This window comes from Lissotriton vulgaris, chromosome 3_1 (assembly GCF_964263255.1).
Source record: "Lissotriton vulgaris chromosome 3_1, aLisVul1.2, whole genome shotgun sequence".
Classification (NCBI taxonomy): domain Eukaryota; kingdom Metazoa; phylum Chordata; class Amphibia; order Caudata; family Salamandridae; genus Lissotriton; species Lissotriton vulgaris.
The window spans coordinates 1,741,931,320-1,741,953,607 of record NC_141689.1 but is presented as its reverse complement, the minus strand read 5'-3'; the positions used below and the strand labels follow the sequence as shown (position 1 = coordinate 1,741,953,607).

General features: G+C 48.4%; 1 protein-coding gene across 1 annotated transcript in view; it reads left to right on the top strand.

The window, feature by feature from the left end:
* MGARP (mitochondria localized glutamic acid rich protein) overlaps positions 1–22,288 on the top strand; it is a 358,811-nt gene that overhangs the window by 215,287 nt on the left and 121,236 nt on the right. The gene's annotated exons all lie outside the window — the stretch shown is intronic.

The following is a 22,288-nucleotide window of genomic DNA, read 5'->3' as shown; positions in this document are numbered from 1 at the left end:
TCAAATTAGCTGCTTGACTTCTGAGTTAAGAGAACTTCAGAATTTTAATATTCTGCCAGACTAGAGCCATCCTGGCTCGAGCACGAGTGGACAGTACTAACAACACATAGGGTCCGATGTAGGTAAATCTAATTTACCACTTCTAAAATACTGAATCATACCGATTCGGTATTTAAGAAGTGGTAAATTAGAGGGGGGGAAATGTAGGTAATTCTGATTCGGTAAATACCGAATCTGTAAGATTCGGTATTTACCGATTCTGTAAATACCGAATCGGCATCCCCCATTGATTCCTATGGGCTTTGGAGCCCATAGGAGTCATTGGGAAATACCGATTCGGTTTTACCGAATCGGTAAATACCGAATCCAGCAAGGGTGCAGGGGGTTTCACTTTGACACCCTCTAGCACCCCGGATTCAGGCATGTGTGCCATGTGGCACACAGACATGCCCTAAGGGTATGTCTGTCTGTCACACTGCATAGGTGTGCATGCACACATGTGCATGCACACCTGGATTCGGAATTTTACCACCCAATTGGATTGGGTGGTAAAATACCGATTCTGTAAGGCCTGTCGGACTCAGAGTCCCCACCTACATCTGCAAGTTACCGAATCGGTAAAAATACCGATTCGGTAAAATAGGGCCCCTACATCACAAATGACCATTTACCGGTCGGTAGCGGCCGAAATCGGCCTTTACCGGTCGGTAAATGGCCACCTACATCTGGCCCATAGTCTTTGAAATGGAAGAGGTTTTGCATCTGGTGTAAGGCTCAAGGATTATATCCTTTCTCTTCCTCTCAGGAACAAATATTGCCTTACCTTCTCTATCTAGCAAACTCAGGCCTTGATCATGCTTCCGTCAGGGTCCACTTGGCGGCGATATCACGTTACAGAAGATCTCCTACTGGCCCTTCTCTTTGGTCTCACAGATTGATCAAACAGATTTTGAAAGGACTCTACAGGACTTTTCCCCCTGTGAAAAATTTACCACCTACCTGGCACCTTAACACAGTCCTTAAACAACTCATGAAGCATCCCTTTGAGCCGGTACACAGGGCTGACCTGAAATACCTCTCTTGGAAGACAGCCCTCCTGCTTGCAGTCCCCCCCCCCCCCCCCCCCCCCCCCCCCGCAAGGCGGGTGAGTGAGCTCCAAGCCTTCTCATTACAGGAACCTTTTCTGCAATTCAAACAGGACAGGGTAATTTTACGGACAAATCCAAAATTTATTCCAAAAGTCCCGTCGGACTTCCATCTCAACGAACCTGTGGTCTTGCGTTTCTCCCAAATCCCAGTACCGCAGTGGAAAGGACGTTACACTCTCTGGATCTTAAACGCTGCCTGAAATTTTATATTGAAAAGACAAAATCCTTCCGAAAGTCACACCAGCTATTTGTGGCTTACAGTAGGCCCAGGAGGTGCCTTCCACTCACCAAACAAAGTATCTCTCGCTGGATTTCTGCAGCTATTTCATGTTTTCATGAACAGGCAAGGCAACCCCTGCAATTTAAAGTGCAAGCCCACTCTACCAGGGCAATATCTACATCCATGGCGCTTTTTGCAGGAGTGCTGGTCATAGACATTTGCAGAGCGGCAACATGGAAGTCGCCACATACCTTCACTAGGCATTACTGCTTGGATACAGAACTCATGAAGGATGCTGCGGTGGGACAAGCAGTACTTCGTCATCTGTTTCAGTAGAGGTGAGCCATCTTTTCATCCCTCCATCCATCTCATGTATGTACATTTCTCTATTGTAAAATTTTGGTTGTATTTCTTGCATGCAAATGTATGTTTCTAATAGTCGCTTGATATTTTTTTATCTAATGACTTGCATATCCTATACCATCCGAAATGTGTTTTGTTCATTGCTTGCTACTCTGATTCAGGCATGTGAATCTATGAAAGACACCCCTAATACTGGATAAGAAATGCGTTTACCTGTAACTGCAGTTATCCAGTATTGGTGTCTTTCATAGATTCACATGCAACTCTCCTGCCTCCCCTGGAAGGGCTCACCTACTTCTCTCAGTAATACGCCTACTTAGCATTGTGCGTGCGAAAATCTGAGGGACTGAGGCTCCTTCCAGGAAGGTTCTAGAGGGAGGTGACAGCTGATCCGCTCTTTTCTAGAGTTTGGTCCTTTCTACAAAAGGACATGGATATGTTACTAATGTGAGGCCTTTAGGCCCATATATCTATAGGTCTATGGAACATTACTTTATTTATGTACCGGGGACTCCCATTCCGACGACGGGGAATGATTCATGCTTTGGGAATCTATGAAAGACACCAATACTGGATAACTGCAGTTACAGGTAAGTAACGCATTTCTTCTCTGAAGGCAGAGAGGCCTCTGCCTGGTCCAAACCAGTTCCTGAGCACTTTGTGTACAGGACTCCTTCCTTCTATTCACTGTGCAGGGCAGAGACATCAGCCGCCCCACAGGAGGTGGAGCCAGCACAGGGGAGGGGAGGCACAGCCCTGAAGCACTTTGTTGACCAGATTCCTTCTCTCCTTTCACAGTGCAGGACCGAGACATCAGACAAGCCACAGGAGGTGGAGCCAGCATTGTAGAAGGAAGGCCCAGCCCTATTCAGGTCCCAGGTGCAACTCCTCCCTCCCATCTAGATGCAGATCTCTCTGTTCACCACTGGGCTGCCCCATCCTGTCTCCTGGAATCCCCAAGCCCTGTCACTCACAAACCCAGACAAGGAATACACATCCTAGCAGAGGCAGGCCTGGACAGTTAGGCAAGAAAAAATCTACTTTCTAAAAGTGGTATTTTCAAACCGAGAATATTAAAACCAACTTTACTAAAAGATGCATTTTATTAATCTGAGTTCAGGCATATTAAATTCGAATTTCTACCATATTTGTGTGCTTGACAATGTTGGATAAGTTTCTCTCAAACTGCTTTGCTTACAAGTTTCACTTTGCACAATATTATCATGATGCCTCTGAACACAGAGTACAAGGCTTCTGCACACACTGTACAATGTCGTTCTTTCTTCATTCACAGGGCGACCGGGCTATCTGCTCACCCATTACAATGCTAATCTGTATATACATCACAAGGATGCTTTTTATTATAAATATATAAGCGTTTCTGGGGGTTAGCCAGGGGAGACACTTCTGCTGATGAGAGGTCCTTGCATGCTAAGGCTTCGCCAAGCAGCTGCCTAACATCTGAGTAGTGTCTAGTTTGTTACCAAGATGGGGTCCTACATTCTGTCCGGCCAGGTAATGGGGTTGGACCATCTCTCGGGGGATTTTTGGCTGTATACTCACACATACCCTTGACACACACAGGGTGGGGTTGCATAATAGTAGTATGCCTGATTTCTTCCTTGTTTTATTTGCTTGCATATATACACTGTTTTTAGCACCATGGTGGCACTGTACCTTCTATTTACTTTTTTGATTACCTTAATCACTTTTATATGCTTCTGTTTACTGATTATTGCAGCACATGTACTCTATACAAGACTAACATTGGTTCAATAAATATATTTAAGAACGTCCATTGTATATTCTCTTTATACTTCTCTGAGGACAAGATGACTGAGCGAAAGGGTTCTAGATCTGTTACGATTCCGGAGGGGGGTCAGGGTTGTCATGTTCAGGGATTGCCTGAAAACATGTGCTCCCTGTTCAGGTTGGGGTGGGGAAGGGGGGTTGTGGTGGCACTGCGAGTTAGCTGGTCTCCAGTCCAACATATACTATGTGGGGTGGGGTGCATGGAATCAGTCTAGGTAACTCACCCAAGTTTTATGTTGTCCAGAAAAGTGTGTAGATCCTACTGATGAGTGGGGACTACATGATACTAGAGATCTGCACACTAGTCAAGCCAATTTGCAGATGGGCCTTGCGGCTGAGGGTGTGGATAAATCATCACTTAACGTCAGCGTGCTTGTCTGGTGCTTATGTGCAACCTCACTGGTAACTTCTGGAGCAGAATGACGTTGGTGCAGAGTTGCATGATGGCACCTAACAGTGCATGGGAGCACTGCTTTTAAGTTTCGGAACCAGCCAGATCCCTCGATGTTGGAAAGTGGCCCCCCACACACATTATTTGCCAGATTTCTGATGCACTTTGACTGAATATGCCCTGGGTCCCTTCCAATCCGGGTCCCAGGGTCTGTGTTCTTTCCCCAAATTGTACCTTTGTTTCCACAATTGGCACAGCTCTGGGCCACATTTAAGACACTGGTGAAAGGTACCAGTGGTACCAAAGGCTTTATGACAAGAGACTCCTCACCTAACACCCATACACTGCCATTACAGAATGTATGTTGGGTTGCTGACTAAATCTAAAATTCGTTAAAAAAAAGAACCCAGTTCTGGGTTCGAAGACCTGTCTCGTGCAGTGGCTAACTACATAGTTAATAAAGTCTGAGTGTAGCCAGAAAAAGAAAGAAAAATGTCTTTCTTTTAGTCCCCTCACTCACCGGAGTTTCCTCACGGTGACATGCTTCATCATCGGGGCCATCCCAGTTCTCTACGAAAAGGGGCGTGCTGCGACTTCCGGAACTACGTAGGAGCACAATACTTGTGAAGGACTATGTGTGGTGCAAAAAAGAAAAAGTGGAGTGGGTGCGAGTGTGGGTTAAAGATGCGGTCCGAGGGAAAGCAGCTAGGTAGTATTGTGCGGCGTTGCTGATCAGGAACATTGTTTCCACCGAGGCGACACCGCCCCCCTCAGTGACCATAATGTACTATTAAGCGCCTACACATGTTCTTCATTGACCAATACATTCGCCATAAAGGTCAAGCGTATGTATTTTTGAACCACACAAGTATCTGAGTGGTACAGCGTCAATCACTGTAAATAATTAATTGCACTACTAATTCCTTAAACCGAATTTAGGTTCTTTAGGAGTGGTACAATACAGGGCTGGTCCCTGTATGGTCCTGATGAAACGCTGGGGGTAGCGTGAAACATGTCGACCATATACTGAACCTACCCACATTATTGGCAGGTGTACAGTATAAACCCCATTTTTAACATACCATTCTAGGAGCAGAATAAAACATTGAGGCCCACTAGCACGGTATTTTTAACCCACACTCGCACCCACTCCACTTTTTCCACCACACATAGTCCTTCACAAGTATAGTGCTCCTACATAGTTCCGCAAGTCGCAGCACGCCCCTTTTCGTAGAGAACTGGGATGGCCCTGATGATGAAGCATGTCACCGTGAGGAAACTCTGGTGAGTGAGGGGACTAAAAGAAAGACATTTTTCTTTCTTTTTCTGGCTACACTCGGACTTTATTAACTATGTAGTTAGCCACTGCACGAGACAGGTCTTCGAACCCAGAACTGGGTTCTTTTTTCTACATATGTCTATTCAGGAGGACGACCTGCTCTTTAGTAACTCCTTCTCCCTCTGTTTATAAATCTAAAATTCTACATGGCACACACCCCTGTGTGCCATGACCACACAGCACTGCCTGTGGCATAGGTAAGTCACCCCTTTAGACGGCCTCACAGTCCTAAGGCAAGGTGCACCACACCGCAGGTGAGTGCAAAGCTACATGAGCAATATGCCCCTACAATGTATTTGCCCATCCAGAGGCATTGTAAGTGTATTGAAGCCATATTGAGTACATGGGCTGGGAGTTTCTTTCCCAACACCAAAGCTCATGATGGCTTTACTGAATGCTAATAAGTTTGGTACCAAACATCACAGCATAATAGACCCACAATGATGCCGGTGCTAGATTTATTACGAAATGCACTCAGAGGGCAACTTAGAGATGTCCCCTGAAAAATGTCCAACTCCCTCAACTCCAGCTGACTGGTCTGCAACAGCCTGTCACACACAGACATGTTTCTGACCCCCTGAAGTTAGAGTCCTTGTGCTCTTGTGGGTCAGGAATAAAGCCTGCTTGGATGAAGGTGCCTCACACCTACCCCTTAGCAGGAACAGCATTCAAGGCTTTGAGCATCAAAGGCTTCCTACTCTTCGTAATCTAGCCAGGGCCTCTCCAGCCAGTGGAGATGCCTGACCAAGCTCCACTGTTGGCGCAAGGTCGGTGGGAATTTTTTTTTTTTTTAACTTTATTTTTGTTGCAGGTAAAAAACACGTATATCCTCAGCCCGTGGGCTGCATTTCCAAACCATCAATTGTGTGCTGATTTGGGATATAGTTGTAAACACTGCACATCAGCCCACATCCCGGAGGCCGGGCGGCGCAGCTGTAGTCAATCAACCGAACATTATATAGTCCGCATCAGTGCGGGTCATCCATGTCGAGTCGGTACCCTGCATTTTATTATACAATAACACCCCCCCCCACCCTCCCCCAACTATGGTCGTTGTGACTGAATAACATACCCCAACAAGCTCATTGCCACATCATTTCCTTTTGCCCCACAATATTCGGTGCATCTTCCCTATGGTCACAGTTTCGCCCCCTACTACCCCCCCTATCCCAGCACTTCCCCACAGAACAGTACCTTTCCAGTCTTTTCTTTTAAAATTTCTCCTCGATGTTGCATACCTCCCCACTCATGTCTTTGCAGTTTCAAGTTAGATCCCACTCCTGTTGTAGGCCCTCCATGTTCGACCCAGCACCCCTCACTGCCCTCCCTCTAGACCGTGGTATTGTCTCCATTTCGCCCAGACCCTCTGAAACTTTTTAGGGCACCCCCTCGCCTTATATGTCACCCTTTCTGCCGCCATGTAGAGATCTAGGCCCCTTCTCCATTCCTCTATGTCTGGTGTCTCCGCGGCCCCCCAATGTTTTGCGATGTCCCTCTTGGCCACCACTAGCGCCAGTACTAAAAATATGAGTTGGTTGCGCGGTAAGTCTACTTCGTTTGTCATGCCCAACAACGCCAGTTTCGGGTCTCGCTCTAATTCTATCCCCAGGACTTCCCCCAGCTCTGTGAAAATGTGTGTCCAGTATATGCGTATTTTGTCGCACGACCATATAGTGTGGTAAAAGTCACCTGGGTGTTTTTGACATCTGAGACACCGGGGGTCTGTTATTATCCCTGTTTTGAGGAGACGTACTCAAAGTATCAAAGTATGTCCTGTGTAGCACGTTCAGCTGAATGAGCCTCAGCCGTGACTTAATCGCTACCTCGCGTGGGTGCATCAAGACTATCTCCCAATCCAAATCTTCCATCTCGCCTACTTCCGCCTCCCATACTCTTCTAAGTTTCGTTAAGTCCTCCAGCATATTGTTAGTTAGTGTCTTGTATGTGAGCGAGACCGCCTGATGTGTTATCTGTTCCTGCAGAAGCCTACCTTCCAGTGGAGCGTAGTCTGGCAAATCTGTGGGTGTGATGTTTTGGGCTCTCCATGCATGTGCCAATTGAGTATGTTTGAAAAGTTGCGAGCGGTGTAGTCCGTATTCCATTTGTAGCCTGTCGAACGACTTCAATTCCTCCCTATATATGACCACATGTGAAATACCTATGTTGTCCCATCTTTGGAAACCTTTCAGTTTTTTAATTTCCGTCAGCTAATGGCAGTGCCATAACGGCGTCTGTCTAGTTGGTCTCCCATCCCACCCCATACGTTTTGTCGCTCACGTCCACGCCCGTAGTGTGAGCAGTGTCGCCGGTAGGAGCGACCTCCGTATCTTACCCCCATAGAGATAGTGGTATACGTTGTGAGGTGACAGCTTCTGCCGTACCAGTGCGTAAGTCGGGTGGTCGGCCGGGGCATGGATCCACTCGTTTATTGGCGTCAGGTGCTCCGCCCAGTAGTACGCTTCTAGATTAGGCAGGGAAATCCCCCCATTGTACTGGTGTCGTTGGAGCGTCTGAAGTGCAATACGCGGTTGTTTCCCCAGCCACAGAAAGGAACGTAGGTCTGCGTGGACTTTGGGTAGCGTGGCGGCCCGGAGCGGGTAGTAGTCGTTTTGGAGGGCATAGTGGAACTTGGGGAGGGTAATCATTTTGTACATTGCAGCCCTTCCTAACAGGGTGAGTGGCAGTTGCCTCCATCTATTCATGTCCTCTACCGCCTCGGTCATGACTCGCTCTACATTTCTGTTGAACGAGAGCGCCTTGTCTAGTGTAACGTAGACCCCCAAGTATTGAAACCCCTCTGTAGTGGTGAGTAGTTGGTCAGGTAGGGTCCCCCACCCATCAGCTCCTTGTGGGTCATAGAGTATTGATTTGTTCCAATTGATGGTATGACCCGCTCTTGCGCCAAAGCCTTCCAGTTCCCTGAATAACTCCGGGACCGAAACCTCTGGTTCCGTTATGTATAGCAGCACGTCGTCTGCATACAACGATATTTTTTCCTGTGTTTCCCTAGACGTCTCCCCAGAGAAGCCGTGGATTTCGGGGTTTTGTCTAATCTTGGCGGCCAGGACCTCGATTGTGAGCTTGAATAGTAAGGGGGACAGTGGGCACCCCTGTCTCGTGCCTCTGGACACCCGGAATTCTCTGAACAGTCTGCCATTGACTCGACTCGAACACGTGCTGTCGGAGCTGTATACATTAACTCTATCCACCCCTGAAATTTTGGGCCAAGGCCGAACCGCTGCAGTGTTGCCAAAAGGAATGGCCAGTGTACAGCGTTGAACGCTTTTTCTGCGTCTAGGGATAGAAACCAGTGGGGTTCCTTTCTGTCTTTGACTTCCTGCAACCAATTTTGTGTGCGTCTCAAATTTAGTTTAGTTGCTCTGTCTGGCAGGAATCCTGATTGGTCTGCGTGGATGAGATCTGGAATCACCGACCTCAGGCGCGTCGCCAATACCGTAGCCAAGATCTTCACCTCAATGTTAAGGAATGAAATGGGGCGATACGAAGCACAGTAGTCAGTGGGTTTGCCCCGTTTGTGAATCGGTACAATGGTGGCCAAAGCGAGGTCGGGTGGGAGGCGTCCTTCCTGATCCGATTCAGTGTTGAGGGCTTTCAGGTGGCGCGTCAACAAATCTGCTGTACGTTTAAAAAATTCCGCAGGGAATCCATTGGGTCCCGGCGTTTTCCCCGTTTTGAGTTTATTGATGGCCTTGGAGATCTCGTCGAGCGAGATATCTGTCTCCAGAGCCGAGCTGGATTCAGTGGCTAGAGCCGGCAGATCTACTCCCTCCATATATTGTAGTGCGTCCTCAACCGTCCCGAGGTCTCTCCCAGCATAAAAGCCTTCATAGTGTGCCGCAAAGGTATCGGCTATCTCTTGTTCGGTGCACACCAGGACGTCATCTGTCCGCCTAATCTGTTCCACCCATTTGGCTGCCCTCTCCTTCCTACTCAGCCACGCTAGGAGCTTGCCTGATTTGTCGCCCACGTCGTAGAGCCGATGCAGGGTGGCCAGTGATTGCGTCCGCGCTTCGTTCGAGGCTATCTCCCTATATTTCCGTTGCTTGTTTAGCAAGAGCCGTAGAGTACCGTCCTCCTTGCGTGTCTGGTATTCTCCCTCTAAATGTAGTATTTTGGCCTCCAGTTCCACTATCACTGCCTGTTGTTTCCTACGGTCCTCCCGCAGCCTACTCTGTGCCCTGTCTCTCAGAACCGCTTTCATGGCCTCCCAAAAGGTCACTCCAGAAGCAACCGTGCCTTCATTTTCTGCTACGTAGACTTTGACGTCCGGCCTGAGTCCTCTTATCATTTCTGGCTTCTGGAGATCCCAGGCTGCCAGTCGCCATTCTGAGCCTGTCCTTCATCTATCTGTCCCCACCTTAGCGTATAATGGAGAGTGGTCTGAGATCCCCCTTGCCTTATACTCCGCCTCGTCCCCAGTGGTGAGAAATTGCCTGGCCATGAAAATATAGTCCAGTCTCGAGAACACTCTATGCGCCCTGGAGTAAAAGGAATAATCCTTGTGTGGGGTGTCGCCATCTCCATATGTCTGTGAGACCCAGGTTGGCCACATGTTGTGATAGTGTCGTCTCCGCCCCTCCCCTACGTGTTGGCCCTGTGCGGTCTAGCTCTTCCGACATAACGTCATTAAAGTCGCCTCCCACTATTTGTATTGTCGGCAGTGTCCATGAGGATCGTAGCTATCGCTTTGTATGTGCGTGCCTGTAGTTTTGGTGGGGCGTAGACTGAGAGTACTGTGTATCTTTGCCTCCTCCATACTCCCTGTACCCCTGCATATGTCCCTTGTGGGTCGCTCCAAGTATGTGTTGTTTTAAACGGGAATGATTTGTTTACCAGTATAGCAGCTCCTCTTGAATCTTGGGTGTACCCCGCGTGGGCTAGGACCGCATACCTCCCTCTAGCTATGAAGTTACATTTTTCGCCCCAGAGGTGTGTCTCCTGCAAGAGGGCAAAGTCCGGCGCCACCCTCTTAATATAGTCGTTTACTAGTCCCCTCTTTATTCTAGAACCCAGGCCATTCACATTCCATGTGAGGATCGATACCCCCCTGCCGTCTTGTAGCGGTGTCGTCAGTGTACCTGCCATGGTGTGGGGTGGTGCTCGTGTTCTGTTTGTGTCTGTGCTGGACGCCAGCGGCTGTACTGCAATCCCTCTGATTGTGGCTGTCTTCCCCTCCGCCTCCCCCCCCCCCCCCCCCCCCCCAACCCCAACTTGTGTAACTGTTCCCCCCCCTGTGATCCCCCCCCCTCCCCACCTCATTCCCCATCCAGACTCATCCCCTCTGAGGACACAGCTTTCAGTAGGAGTTGGTCTGTCGCCCGCCCACTATTTAGTTATTTTGAAAACTTGAAGAGAATTTAAAACTGTGAACAACTTCCCAAAAAAAGAATAGGAAGACAGTGGTAAAGGAAAACAAAAACAGGGGGTAGTGACAACTTGCGTGCTATCGTGTGCTCCGGCCGACGTCTGATCTGGTCCACTTCAGCAGTATTCAAGAGTGGGAGTCTTGTGTAGCCGTTTCTGACCCACTATATTTGTCGGAGTTGTCTTGTTCCATGTCTCGTATCTCAGTCACTAAGGGGTGGATGGAGCTCTGATGAGTGTCTCTTATATCGTCCTCCGCTTCTGAGTCTCTAGTTTCGGCCTCATCCTCACCATCCCCTTCCGAACAGGCCTGTTTGTGTGACCCCTGTAGTAGCGGGTCTGCCGTACCGGAGGCTCCTGGCGACTCCGACCTCCCCCTCCTACTTCCCGTCGCTGTGCGTGCTCGATAGGGGGTTCCTGAGGCACGAGAGTACATCCTCCTGGATTTTCGCCTTTGTGGTTTTAGGAGATTCCATTGTGTCTTTTCTTGTACAGTTCTGTCCATTTCCTCTCGCCCAGCTGCTTCCCTGCCGTTGAGTATCGGTCTCTCTTCGAGCCATTGCCATGCCTCCTCCAGGTGGTTGAAGAAAATAGCCTTTTCCTTGTATATAACTTTAAGTTTTGCCGGGAAGAGTAGCATGTAGGTAATGTTCATAGATCTGAGCTTGGTTTTCACTGAATCGAAGGACCGTCTCTGCTTCTGTACCTCCTGGCTATAGTCCGGGAAGATCATGATGTGTGTGTTCTCTAGCCTTATGACTCCGAGTTTCCGTGCTTCACGTAGAATCAAGTCCCTATCTGCGAAGTTGAGGAAACGTGCTATCACAGGCCTAGGTCTCGCACCCTCCGGGGGTTTCGCCAGCAGTGCTCTGTGGGCTCTTTCAATTACAAAGCATGCCGAGAATTGTGCCTCCGGGAAAGTCTCTTTGAGCCACGTGTGCAGGAACGCCGCCATGTTCCCTTCAATTCCTTCCCGAAATCCTACGAATCGCAGGTTGTTGCGACGCGCCCTATTTTCAGCATCATCGACCTTCCATAGCAGTTGCCTGTGTGACGCTTGGAGTTCCGCCATGTCTTTCCGAATCGTTGTAATCGAGTCCTCGACCTCCCCAATTCGCAATTCTGTCTCCTTTACTCTGGCTGAGAGGTTCCTGAAATTGTCCCCGATGCCGGTGCTTGCTGCAGGGGTCAGCGTGTCTCGGGTCTCGCACAGTTGAGTGTAGTTCACCTCCGGTGGGCACCCCAATCACTTCTCATGCTGCAGTCTGGCTCCGCGACCCCCGTTGAACACCTCTAGTACCGTCGGGATTGCCGGGACCGGGTGCCTGGCTCATCCGCCATGTTGGTGCAGTTGTCACCGGGCTCTGGCGCCTCACCCTACCGTGGGTCTCCGATCCTCTGAGCCGTCCCACGTTGCGCCGATCTCACTGTGGCGCCGATCGGCTCCTGCCCAGGCGCAAGGGTCAATGCAGCAACCCGCCGGACACCGCTCCTCGGACACCCTTTTCAGAGCGCGGTCGCTATTTTGCCTCCTCGGGGCTCCCCACAGCCGCCGGCTAAACTCCTGTTTCTCTGGCTCTGAGGTCGTCGGAGCCGCCGTCCGCCTCACCCGACAGTCTCCAGGTAGTCCTCCACACTTTACTTTTGTTTTAGTGCTCCGTGGCTGAGTTTTATGTCGGATTTGATGTTGGCCGGCCGGGAGCTCCCGAGCTACACGTCTAGCTCGGCATGCTGTTGGACACGCCCCCCCCCCCCCCCCCCCCCCCCCTTTCCTGATCAGGTCGGAGGGAAAATTGATAGTCAAGAGAGGTGTGTTCCCTTAAAGCCAGGACCACCCTTAAGGTGTCCAGAGCTGAAGTTACCCCCTCCTTAGGAAATCCTTCAATATTGAATAGTAGGATTTTACCCAATCAGGTTAAGGAGATGCCCCCTACCCAAAGGTAGGGGGACATTCTAAGGATGTAGTCACCCTAAAAACAAGAAGCCAATTGGCTACCTTCTAACAGTACCTATAACTCTTCTAAATTCGGTATGTAGGGGCACCCCTGAAGCTTGAACCTCAGATTCCTATGACCCAAGAAGAAAAGGATGAAGAAGAGTCTGTGCAGCCGAGCCTGGAAGATGACTGCTGATTTGGCCCCTGCCGGCATTTCTCCTGCTTAAAGGCCCTGCGAAGAAGATGACGCCTGTCCGTTGACCAGTGACTTCCAAGAACCCCTGGAAGACTGCCACTCATCAGCCAAGACCAGATCTCCCAAGGATAGCAGCCCTGTCCAGAAAAACTCAGTCTTCAAGGTTATTCCAGATCCAGGTGGATCTGTGACCCCTGCCCACTCTGCACCCAAAGCCCACGGCCCGGGATCGAATGGCTCACCTTTCCTATGAAGTCCCCCCAGCAATCCTGACCTATTCTCCATCGGTGGCTGACCTCTCTTGGACCTCATGAAGTCTCCTGCAGCCTCAACAAGAAGGGTCCTAACAACCGGCTCCGGTAAAGTAAACTGGACGCCAAAAAGCACTCCTACTTCTTCTGCCCCCGACTCTGGGGAGCCCAGCCAATGGTGCCCTGGTGTCCCTCATCTCTCGAACTTACCTGCCCAACTGGTGGTTACCTTCATCCAGCCTACTGGCACAAGTCTGCATCCTTTCTGCGACCGAGATTTCCCATTGAAACGTATTGGGTTGCCAACACTGATTTTGAAACCTGCGCTCTGCCGCCACTGTGCCACTGGTGATGTATGTTTTCCTTCATAGGATTGAATTGTAATCTGTCTATTACATATAAAAGACAATCTAACTCTATTGTAAAGTTCTACTGTTCTAAACTAATATCACTAAAGCATTTCTATCAACATAAAGAATTGTTTACTGCCTTGAAGAACAATTCCGACTGCATTGGAAAAGTATTGGTACTTTTCAACTGTTACCTGCAACTGAGTTACTTTTGGTTCTAAGAATAAAATAACAAAGTAATAACTTATACAAAATAATTGGCCCAGATTCAGTCTTTGTGTGTGCGTGCAATCATTTATTGCCTGAGTGTGAACAATAATTGCTTAACACAGCCCTCTGATAAGCCTAACTGCTCGACCACACTACAGCAAATAGAGCTTTTAGTATTATCTACTTAAGCCTCTGTAAAGCCTCAGGGTATCCACTGGACTCTGTGCACACTATACCTTATTAGGTATAGTATATACAGAGCCAGCTTCCTACACTGAGGGGGAATATTCACAATGTGAGGAATTTGTGGTTAGATGGAGTACCTACCAGGAAGGGTGTTACTGAAGGTAATTAATTGGTTTGTCTGCCCCTGCTGCACAGCACTGGGGTACCATTTCACATAACCAGCAAATGATCAAAAAGCTGCGTTCTTACCCCTTCAGTGCAGATTGTAGACCAGCTGCTCAACAGTTTGCATTTGCCTTGTTACTTGTTGGACTGGCACATTTTCCTTAATTAAAATGTATGCTAGGCCTGTAAGGATTACCTTATTTACTCATGTAAAAAACAAAACGCCACTTACAATGTACCATTCCAGAATACTGAAGTGGCTTAATTTAAAGTACACTGTGGAAATTGGCCTAGAGTGCCACTGTCGTTTTGAGGACGGAATCTTTTGGTTTTTTTCTAAACATTTTTTTCAAACTAGGACCTCTAAGCCATGCTCGGAGTGCAATAGGCAAATGTCGATTGCCCCAGTATTGGGACTTTCATAGATTCCCATGCTTTGTATCATTCCCCGTCGTCGGAATGGGAGCCTCGGTAGTATAAAAACCATAGAAACAAAAGAGAAAAACAGGCCTAGGCCTCATCTCATTTTGTATCCTATCACTCTCTTTGTGTAAAAGAGACCAAACTTTTGCCAGGACCAATCAGAGCAGCCTCACCCTCTAGAATCTTCCTGAGAGAGCTCAGAGCCTCAGATTTTTCTACTGCAGGTTGTGCTAGGGAGTCTCCACTGAGCTCTGCTCAGTTTCTTCTACAATCTTATTGGATTTTTGGATTACTACTTAACATTTTTCAACTACTTTCTAGATGTCTGACAAGGAGAAGAAGGCCCTGTTCAGGTCCTGTGCCTCTTGTGGGAAAAAAACGACTTTTTGTGGAGGATAAGCATGACAACTGTATTAATTGCTTATACCCGAACCACAAGGCCACCGACTGCAAGATCTGTATAACCTTCTCTACCAAGACTCTCCGTGACAGAGAGGGTCGACTTTTAACCTGGCTTTAAAAGATTAAGACTCTGAAGGAGCTGCTTTCATCAGATGAAGAGGATTCCACATCTCTGGGGTCCTCTCATAAGTCCAGGAAGAGGGGTAGGTCTCCCCATGGTTCTTCTTCAGTTGAGCCCCCTCTTAAGGCCCCTCACAAGATCTCTGATAGGTCTGAGAGGGCTGGTCCCTTTCAATCTCCTCACGGAAGTGAAAAGGAGCGGCAGGGACAGGCTACTGGATTGGCTATAGCCTCAAAGGACAGAAAGGAGGTTTCCATTACTTCTCCTATGTCCAAAAAAGAGAAGGCCAGTGACAAACACTCTTCTGTCACTCCTGGAACCGGTCCGGAGAAAAAACAGCGTCAGTCGACAACGAAAACGTCAGGTACGTCGACGACTGTTCCTTCTGTGAAAGTTCCCGCTGTTTCCTTGGCTCCGTCGACGGGCTCGTCGGTGGTAGCGATCTCCACGTTGATGTCTTCGTCATTCAAGGTTCCAGGTTCGCCGACGATTGCTGCTTCCACGACGACGATGAGCACCGGTAAGGTGCTGTCGACGGGCTCGTCGACGAAAACCACGTTGACGACCACGACAACTTCGACGTCGACACTGATGGTTCTGACGACGAGTTCGTCTACGAAACCGTCGACGATCATTCCGTCTATGACCAAGGCTTCGTAGACGATGGCGGCTGCCCCGTTGACGATGGTCCCGTTGACGACCAAGACTCCGTCTACTAAGATGGTTATACCCTTCGACGACTGCTGCTCCGTCGACGAAGACGGTTATACCGTCGACGACTGCTGCTCCGTCGACGACGACGAGACCGTCGACGGGTCAAAAGATGCATTTTCCACTGAAAAGGATGAAGATTACACCGGAAATGACGTCTCCACGACGAGTGTCGTCGCATCCACTGAATATGCTCCTAGATGATGAGTCGGAGGAAGAGGAGGATGAGTTTAGCCATTATGGAGATGCCTCCAGTCCCTCAGACCTGCACGTAAAACTGCAGGACACTGACACGGAGGAATATTTCGAGCATGCAGGTGACCAACAGATGCACTATGTTTCACGAGCGACGTCCCACTGGTTTAGGACAGGACATGGTGGCCATGCCCGCCTCTCTGCTCTCTGATCTTCAGCTGATGTTGCAGGACTATAGAAACAGGTTTCCTTCGGAACCTTCTATGCAGTCTACGCAACCTCCTCAGGGATTGCCACAAGCACAGTCTGTTACTGGTCCGCCTCCTTCGCAGGTGGTGGCCCACCTCAGGTTATGCCTCTGGTCCGACCTCGAACACCGGATCCGGAACCAACCGATCCTATCCAGCTGGATACCTCTTCGGACGATGAGGCTGTTCAAGTGGATCCCCTACTTGATCCATTACAGGACCCAGATCTGGATCAGGGTGACAGTGGGCTACAAGACCCGGACGCCACTGGTCGTGATACATCTATATCCCCTCCTGTGGACATAGGAGGGTTCCATCACCTGATGGAGAGAGCGGCGAAAAGGTTTGGACTGCCGATTACGAGAGAGGAGTCTGAATGCTTCCTCAACGACTTCAAGGAGCAATACAGGAGATCTGTCAAGTCCATTCCGATCATCGAACATGTGTGGGAGGAAGGCATAAAAATCATGCCGAATCCAGCCACTGTGATTCCGGTTCTCCCCAGACTGGAAAAAAAGTATAAAGCTCCGGAAGGCAGTCCAGCTTGTCTTCTTGGTCAGCCGAAGCCTGATTCAGTCATCTCTCAGGCCACCCAAAGCAAGTCAAAAAATCAGACGACGCCTTTGACTACGCCTCCAGACAAGGACGGTAGACGTCTGGATAATGTGGGGAAGAGGTTTTCTTCCATGGCCAGCTTGCTGTTTAGAGCAGCTAATTCTCTCGCCATTCTGGGCAGATACGATCGCCAGATGTGGTGTGACATGGCACAGTTTGTGGAACAATTGCCAGACGTGACAAGAGAGGAAGCCAAGAGAGTGCTGATGGAAGGAGAAAAATCATCCTCCGGAGTCATCGACTGTGCGATGGATATCGCCTCCACTGCTTTTCGGGCCTTAGCGGGTTCAGCGGTGCTACGTCGCCAGGGCTGGTTAAGAGCCAACTGGTTTCGTCAAGAGGTCCAAAATAAGATCCTGGACCTCCCATTTGATGGAGAAATGCTTTTCGGTAAGCATGTTGATGATGCCCTGCAGAACATAAAGAAAGATACCGACACGGCAAAGTCGCTGGGATCTCTCAACTATCGTAAGGTCCCATTTAAAGGCGTTCGTGGCAGAGGTTTCTCTTCATATAGAGGCAACGCCCAGCAAAGATTCTTCACAATCGTCCCAGTCTTATAAGACCCAGTACTCCAATCAGCGGCAGGGTCAATCGGTGTCTTACACTCGCCAAGCTCCGCGAGGGCGTCAGAACCGTCAAGGACTTGACGGCGGCAAGCGACAATAGCGGCCTCCTGGCTCTACCTGCTGTTCCTTCCCTCCCAGTCACATCAGTGGGGGGCAGGATTTCTTTTTGTCTGAACAGCTGGAGGGGCATAACATCGGACCAGTGGGTCCTGAATATTGTACAGAGTGGCCATACGTTGGAATTCCAAGACCTTCCTCCAACAAGAGCTCCGGGCGCCATCCGCGCAAAACATCTGGGACTGCTCCATCTAGAAGCCCATCAATTGTTCCTCAAGGGGGCAATAGAACCAGTACCTCTTTCTCAAAGGGGCAGAGGTTTTTATTCCAGGTTCTTCCTGGTGCGGAAGACGACAGACTTGGCGCCCCATTCTAGACCTACGAGAGCTCAACACTTATCTCATCAAACTCTTTCATGATGGTCACTCTCCAGGAAATTCTTCCTCTTTTGAACCCAGGCGACTACTTGGCTTCCCTGGATTTAGAAGATGCGTATTTCCACATTCCAATACACCCAGCTCATAGACAATATCTGCGGTTCACAGTGGGCAAGAGCCATTTCCAATTCAAGGTGCTTCTGTTTGGCCTTCGGTCTGCACCTCGGGTGTTCACCAAGGTGTTGGCACCAGTGGCAGCTTTTCTAATGACACATTCCCTGGAGGTGTTCCCTTACTTGGACGACTGGCTAGTCAAAGCGCCATCTTTCGAGGAAACCTCTCAGGCTGTTTTAACTTGCATTCAGTTGTTCAGACACCTAGGCCTTCAATTAAACAGATACAAGTCAGTTCTGCAACCCTCAAAAACCACACGATTTCTGGGGGCCATTTTGGACACCACGGAGTGCACGGCTCGTCCTTCGGAGGACCGTCAATGAAAGCTGATCGTATCAGCTCGCCACCTGTTCCACAAGAAATGCCTGTCAGTCCGTCAATACAAGTCCCTTCTAGGGTCGATGTCCTCCTGCATACCATTAATCCCGCATTTCAGGCTGCGAATGCACCCTCTGCAGGAAGAACTAGACAAACAATGGCGCCAGGCAGACGGCTCATTCAACGACAAAGTGTTGGTGACTTCAGCAATGAGAAAGGCATGCGAATGGTGGATGGTACAAGAAAATGTTGCACAAGGTCTGACGTTCAGATTTTCTCCATCCCCCCTCATCTTAACCACGGATGCCTCTTTGGAAGGCTGGGGAGCGGTGCTCCTCGAACTTCAAGTTAGCGGACACTGGAGCCCGGATCAGCACCAGTGCCATATCAATTTTTTGGAGCTGACGGCCATTCGGTTGGCCTTGCAGGCTTTCCTTCCCAGAGTTCGCAATCATTCAGTGCTGGTCCGGACGGACAGTACGTCGGCCATGCACTACGTCAACAAGCAAGGGGGAACGAGGTTGCAAACTCTGTCCACAGAAGCTCAGAAAATCTGGGATTATGCGATACTTCACAACATCAGTCTGAGAGCCGAACACCTGGCAGGCTCACTCAATGTCAAGGCGGACGCCCTGAGTCGACAGACGGAGGTGACGCACGAAATGGGGAATTGAATCAGTCCATTCTGGAGAGGGTGTTCCCCGGTTTGGGGGACACCTACCATCGACCTATTTGCCTCTCCAGTGAACGCCAAATGCCGGTTTTACGCAAGCAAGGTTCACCGTCAGGGGTCCCTGGGGAACGCTCTTTCGATGGTCCGGTACAGCGCATTCTTTTACGCTTTTCCTCCTATTCCCCTCATTCCTCGAGTACTCAAGAAGCTGAAGGCGGAACCGTGCAAGATGATTCTCCATGCACCAGCGTGGCCCCGGCAATTTTGGTACACAGAGCTCCTGCGGCTCTCCCAGGCTCCTCCAATTTGCTTACAATCAATTCCGTCCCTGTTGTCCTGGAATCAGGGGCAGGTTTACCATCCGGATCCGAAATCGCTCCACTTGATAGCGTGGCTCCTGAACACAGAGTTCCGTCATCAGAATCTTTCCCAGGAATGTCGAGACGTTTTGTCACCGGCTCGAGCACCGAGCACAAATAAGACTTAGAAGACAAAATGGAGAAGGTTCTGCCTATGGTGTCAAAGACAAGGTCTCCATCCTTACAAATCTCTGCCTCACCAACTCTTGCCATATATACTATCATTGGCTAAATCTGGGTTGGCACATTCGTCTGTGAAAGTCCATCTTGCAGCCATTTCAAGGTTTCGGCGTACATCTTCGGGCCCTTCCTTATGGTCCTCTCGGATCGTTAAGCAGGTCTTGAAGGGTTTGTTGCAGATGTACCCTCCAGTTCGACCTCCTCCACGAGATTGGCAGCTCAATCTTGTCCTGGCTCAACTCATGAAACCTCCGTTTGAGCCTGTGCACAAGGCGGACTTGAAGTTCCTCTCTTGGAAACTTGCTCTCCTCTTAGCTCTTACTTCAGCGAGAAGAGTTAGTGAGCTTCAAGCCCTCTCCATAGTGCATCCATTCCTTCAATTCAAAAAGTATGTTCTTATTCTACGCACCAATCCGAAGTTCATTCCGAAGGTGCCATCTGAGTTCCACTTGAATGAACCTTTGATTTTAAAGTCTTTCTTTCCGCGCCCTTCTACACCTGCGGAACGCACTTTACATTCTTTGGACGTTCAGAGATGCTTGAAGTTCTACTTAGAACGTACAAGATCCTGTCGAAAATCATCCCAGTTGTTTGTGTCCTACAGCGCACCACGGAAGGGATTTCCTTTAGCAAAGAGTGGCATTTCCCGCTGGATCTCCAGTGTGATTCAATTTTGCCATCAGGAGGCAGGCAAGCCATTGAACAGTAGAGTTCGTGCCCATTCTACAAGGTCTGTGGCTCTTTTCTTTGGAGTCTCCATTAAGGATATTGGCAGGGCAGCAACGTGGAGCAGTACTCATACCTTCACGAAACGTCACTGCCTAGAGTCTGCAGGACGAGACGACGCGGCTGTTAGTCAAGCAGTTCTGCAGAATCTTTTTCATTGAGAGGTGTGCTTTCCCTACAGTCCCTCCATCCTGGTGAGCACATTTTGTTTATTTTTCTTACTTTACTATAAGTATTACTATATGGTTATTTGATGCCTTGTTTTTACAAAATGTGTCTTGGTGCTTTACTGCTAGCTACTCTGATACAAAGCATGGGAATCTATGAAAGTTCCAATACTGGGGCAAGAAAACAAGTTACTTACCTGTAACTTTGGTTCCCCAGTATTGGTAACTTTCATAGATTCCCATGCGCCCACCCGCCTCCCCTGGGAAAGCTCAGTCTTTTCACATGAGATAGTGGCGGTTTGCACAACGGCTACGAAAATCTGAGGCTCTGAGCTCTCTCAGGAAGGTTCTAGAGGGTGAGGCTGCTCTGATTGGTCCTGGCAAAAGTTTGGTCTCTTTTACACAAAGAGAGTGATAGGATACAAAATGAGATGAGGCCTAGGCCTGTTTTTCTCTTGTTTCTATGGTTTTTATACTACTGAGGCTCCCATTCCGACGACAGGGAATTATACAAAGCATGGGAATCTATGAAAGTTACCAATACTGGGGAACCAAAGTTACAGGTACGTTTTTTTTTCTTTCAGACTCTCATTTCTCTTGTTGATGGGGTTGTTGGAGCTATGCTTTAACTCTGGTTTTTTCTAAAATGTGTGCTGTTATGCTCTGAGAGAGGCTTGAGCTATTTAATTTATAACATTAGTAGCAGCGCTCCTTTTATTACACTGAGTGAGTCCTTCCTGAAGCAATGTGTCTCATAAGGAATAGTATCCATGCCATGCCATTGGCACCATAAATGTAAAAAACAATCCATCTCATCTCACTGGTAATTAGATAGTTAAGTAAGATCTAAGCATAAAAAACAAGAATGGCCTATAAGGACCATATAGCTACAATATACAAATGTCCTGAACAGGTAATTACACGGCTATGATGTTATTTTTGAATTGCAACAAAAAAAAACACCTTTGACTAGTTCTTGGGATCTTGACTGTTTACTCTACACCAGCGGTAATTGTGGATCCCATGGTTTTTGCAATAGTTTCCTGTTTGGGTCTGAGCACTTATATGACCAATTTGACTTTTGGTATGCCACCCTTGCATCCTTTCTGTCAGGATATTTGAGGTTGCCATCTATAAATTCTTCTTGAAGCAGCCTACCCACTTTATTGAGTGACTTGATTATTCACACAGCTAAAAAGTTGCACACTTTTGTTTAAACTGGCTATGACCCATTGAGAAAGGTATCACCAAACTCTGATTTTATTACAAGACCGGAGGCTCATATTATGCTGTCTTTTCTTGCCTTTTATTAAAAAGCCGCCAAGAACTGAACGTAAAAACTACATAACCCAGAAAACTGGGAACAGAACTACTCAATGACATCACAACGGAAACATCCAATCAGACGTCGTACATATCGATAACTATCTTGACTGAAAGCAACAAGTCCTCCTTTCTTGCAAACGCGTCAAACCAGATAAGGAAATTAATGAAAGAGGATGACCAAGAAGACAGTAACCAAGATCAACAAAAATTCTTGAACAAGGTCCAGCATCAAAGGAGCCAGCATATCCTGAGGAGCTGGTAGACAACCGAGGAATTGTCTGCAAGAAAGAAATATCCGAAGAACAGTCTATAGTCTTAGGTTGAGGTTGGAATGCTGGATGAAGGAGCTGGTAACTGTGAAGAAATCACAGGGATGGTTAATAAAAGAGGTGGGATAATACTCACCCCGTGTCTTTAGTAAAATCTAGCCTTTCTCACACCAAGGCTAGGAAAATCTAAAAAAAATTTACAAAATCAGAGGCTCATATTGAGCCTCTTTTCTTGCTGCTTTCAGTCAAGATAAATACCCTTTTTCTGTCTCTTTGTTTTTCAAATATTTATACTATTGTGCTTAAGTTTTATGGCTGTTTGTGTGCTTTAACATTGAGCTCATGAGTCCCTTAGTGTTGTATTGCTTACAATCAGTGCACAAGCTCACAGTGCTCTCCTCACTTTGACGGCTCCTCATGTCTCGA